Here is a 3,906-nt window from a genome sequence, read left to right on the forward strand (position 1 = left end):
GTTGTTCGCCACCAAAGAGTCCTAATTGATATAAATCGTCTTGTTGGTTTAGCCAGTACCAGTGATGGGGCTCATTCCAGTGAGAATTGTGGCCAGTGAAATGCTGAAAGCAAGGAAGGAGTGTTTTGTTGCTTTGTTATAACACTGTCCATGGGGTAGGGTCATGATGTAAATGAGAGTGATATATGAGGGCCTTCTAGAATTTACAGTAATAAACCATTTACAGATGGGGACCAAGACAGAGTCCTTATCCTGAATCCATGAACTACGAAGTCAGGGTCTCCCGTTAATTTTCTTGGCTGTAGCTTGGTTATGTTTCCCCCACCCCTTCCTCCCTGGTACTAATATGATGGCTAGGTAATATATTGCTTCTTAACCCGTCAGTCCTTCAGCAGACACTTACTGGAACACTCCACGTAATGGGAGAAACTCAGGAACGCACAAGTAGTTCAAAACACAGAAACAGAGTTAGCGCTGGAAGATACAGGTAAAAAGGTGTAGTCTCAACTTTCTTATTCTTATAGAAAAGAAAACAGAGGCTTAGAACCATTCAGTGTCTTAAGTAGGATCACAGAGCATCATGGTAAATCTCTGTTTTGGGATCTGCGACCTAGATCTCGCCTCCCAGGTCAGTGATATTTATGGGTTCTGATAAGACTCTTGGAATCTAGATAGGGAGATAGAGCTTGCAAACAGGAAGCAATTGTCAAACTCTCCTAAATCAAACAACCCTTTTCTTTCTCAACTGAGTAGCTCTGCAGAAACCAAACAACCCAAAACATAAAATTAACAGTGGTCTTCAGCTCAAACTGGAAACTTAGTTTGAAAGTCCTTCCATAGCATCACTAGTTACCTCCCTCTTTCATTCCCAAATTGGGATTTTAAAGGCGATATCACCCCAGGGGAGAGTAGGATCTGTTGTGCCAATGGGACCCCAGTGAGCCACATAAAGTGTAGATCCTGGCTTTTACCCCATAGGCACAGAGAATCCCAACTGTTGAGAAAAAGAGATAGGTGTCAGGTATGCAATGACTTTGGATACATCTCTGCCCAGTAGAGAAAAGTGGATCAATGGATGTCAGAATCTTGCTCTCTCACCAAGCAAATAAAGACCCTTGCTTTTTTTTTACTTTTTTTTCCTGCAACTTTATAGTTTCCATTTGGTCCAATGCATGGGAGAGGGCTCCAGGGTGGTTAAAGAATGGCTAGGGGTTTTGGGGAAAGGCTCAGGTAAAAGCCAGACACCAGGGGAATGCAGAGGGCCCCTCTCAAAGGCCTCTGGGTCCAATGCTCCTAGTCTTGCTTGAGGGTGAACCTTTCAAAGAGACACTCTCCCAGCCCAGCCTGGGGGCCGCCAGCCTTGGAGGTGAGTCAGGTGTCCCCATCTTCTTGATGAGTTTCCCCTGCTCACCCAGGAAGCAGTTCCATAGGAGTCACAGAGCTGACGGTCTGTGTGGGCAGAACCCAGGACCTGCAGATCCAAAAGGGCCTGGTGCAGGTTTCTCTCCAAGGCCAGGCAGCTTCCACGGCATCCTGGGTTTTGCCCCACTCATCCTGGGAAGGCTTCATCATGTCCTGGAAGATAATGTGGCCACGGTGCTGGTTCTGCATCTTTAAGAGATGCTCAGCGCCCTCACACTTCTTCCCAGCCAACTCGTAGAAGTGGCCCACGCCCTCCAGAGCCACATCATCGGGGTTGCAATAGAAGCCCAGAGAGAGGTAGGTGTGGGGGGCCCGCAGATGCAAGTTGGCCAGGCGGTTGACAGCAGCTTCCACCTCAGTGGCGTAATTCTGATGAATCTGGGAGCTCATGGTTGCTCAGCAATAAGGAGTTAAGATTGAAAAACCGTGTTGGCTGGTTTCAGAGGCTGAGGACGGCTGAGGTAGTTCCAAAGGTGGCAACTGGAGAAGACATTGGAGGGTGGCCCGAGGCTGGAAGAAGGGGTGTCCCTGGGTCTGTTCCATCCAAACACTGTTGAAGCGAGAGACAGATCCGGGACCGCCGAGGGCACTCTACCCTCACTTTTAATTACCATCTTGGGCTACCCTGATCTCTGTCTGCAGCATAAGATAGAATGGACCATTCCTTCCTCCTGAAATTTAACTTGTTCTTGACTTTTTGACTCCACACTGCCTCGATTCTTATTTCTGGTTGCTCCTCAATGCGTGCTCCGTGGGTTCTTCATCCGCCTTTCCTTTAAACGTTGGTGTCCTACAAGCTTTTATCTTTGGTCGACCTCTCTCTTTGGTTAGGGACTCTTCCTGGTCAACTTCGTTACAGTGGCCATCTGCTGTTTGGGCTCTCCCAGTACCCATCCCACCCTTCCTTTGGTAAAAGCAAATTGATTTGTTTTGGGGGAACTAACAAAACCTCTACTGCTCTCAGTATACGTACGTGATTCTGGTGTGCTGTTAAGTGTTTAACGACCGGCATTCAGGGGGAAAAAGCCACGAGGTAGCACTTCATCGGTGAAAATACCCCCGCCATGGTGAGAGCCTATGCATTCAACACATGCTTACTGAGCATCTGACATGTGCCAGGAAGCACCGTTTTAGACACTGGGACTCCGAAGGCCAATGGAACTGAAATAGTCTCTGTGCTCATGGAGTTTCTACTCTTGTGAAAAGACACAGTAAAAAAATAGTTAAATGCACAGTCCATCAACAGGATAATGCCAGGTAGTCCAGTGCTGTAAAATAAAGTAGAAAATAGGTGAAATGAGGGGCGAGGCAGGGAGTGATCTCAGACAGTGTGGTCCAGGCAGTGTTCACTGGAAATCGACGTTTGAGCAGGGACCTGAGTGAGAAGTGAACTGTGTAAGAACTCGGGAACAGCCTAAACTTGCAGCACTGGGGATTTTTCAGGATCTATTTGGAGAGGTGTTTTTTAAATTTTTTAAACGTATGGAGGTTACTAAGCTTGTAGGCTGTCAGCCTGGATGTGCTGGTGTCCGTTTTCCCACCTGGAAGGGAGAGAAACACTGAGACAGAGATGGAGAGAGACTGATACCTGGTGGTAACATTTGGAAACCTGAACATTTAGACATCCTTACTGTATCTAATGTCAGCATACTTTTGCATTTTTAAAGACATATGAGACAATAAATGTACCCCCCCCCTTTTTCAGTCCAGACAGCTTGTGTCTTAACTAATATATATGTCTACCCCTATGTCTTCAAATATTACTTATATGTGAATGACTCCAAGATCTGATCTCTCTCTCTAGACTGGGTCTGATTCTAAACTCCAGGTACATGTATACAGTTACCTACCAGGCATCTTCACCTTCAGGTTTTTGCAAACATCACAAATATAATAGGTATAAATTTCAGTTCATCATCTTTTCTCCCCAACCTGCTCACTGTTTTCTTTTTCTACTCACAGAGCCAAGCCAAAACCCTGGGTGTTATCCTGTACTCCTTCCTTTCCTTCAACCCCCTGAACAAATTAACCATGAATTCCCAGGGACTATGGCTCATAAACATCTCGGGAACACACCCTCTTCTCTCTATTCCCACTACCCAGGTGCTTGCTTCTCACTTAGGTTAGAAGCCTCTTACTGTGTCTCTCCGAACCTGCTCTCCCTCCCCTTTAGTTTTGTTTCCACTGTGCGGCCAGAGTAAACATTCTCTTTTTATATTAAGATGTTTGTTTAGTAGTAGATGTGACTTTAGACCTTGTGTTAGGTAATATTCTCCAGAGAAACAGAACTACTAGGAGGAACCAACAGAACTTCTCTCTCTCTCCATATATATTTATATATATATCTATATACACAAACACGTATGTCTGTGTGTCTGTCTGTATGTATAGGATGTTCCTCAAAATGTATACTCACATAACAGCTGATAGCTCAATGGATGTTTCTTTGTTTTCAGATTTAACCCATTGGAATTAATAATTATT

At 45.4% G+C, this 3,906-nt stretch overlaps 1 pseudogene across 1 annotated transcript; it reads right to left on the minus strand.

Moving 5' to 3' along the window:
* Positions 1-1,293: 1,293 nt before the first annotated feature.
* On the minus strand, positions 1,294-1,827 carry LOC308556658 (ferritin light chain pseudogene; annotated as a pseudogene). The gene has a single exon. The product of its transcript is annotated as a ferritin light chain pseudogene (transcript).
* Between the last annotated feature and the right edge of the window lie 2,079 nt (positions 1,828-3,906).

This window comes from Miniopterus schreibersii, assembly GCF_964146895.1.
Source record: "Miniopterus schreibersii genome assembly, chromosome: 4".
In the NCBI taxonomy this organism is placed as follows: Eukaryota; Metazoa; Chordata; class Mammalia; order Chiroptera; family Miniopteridae; genus Miniopterus; species Miniopterus schreibersii.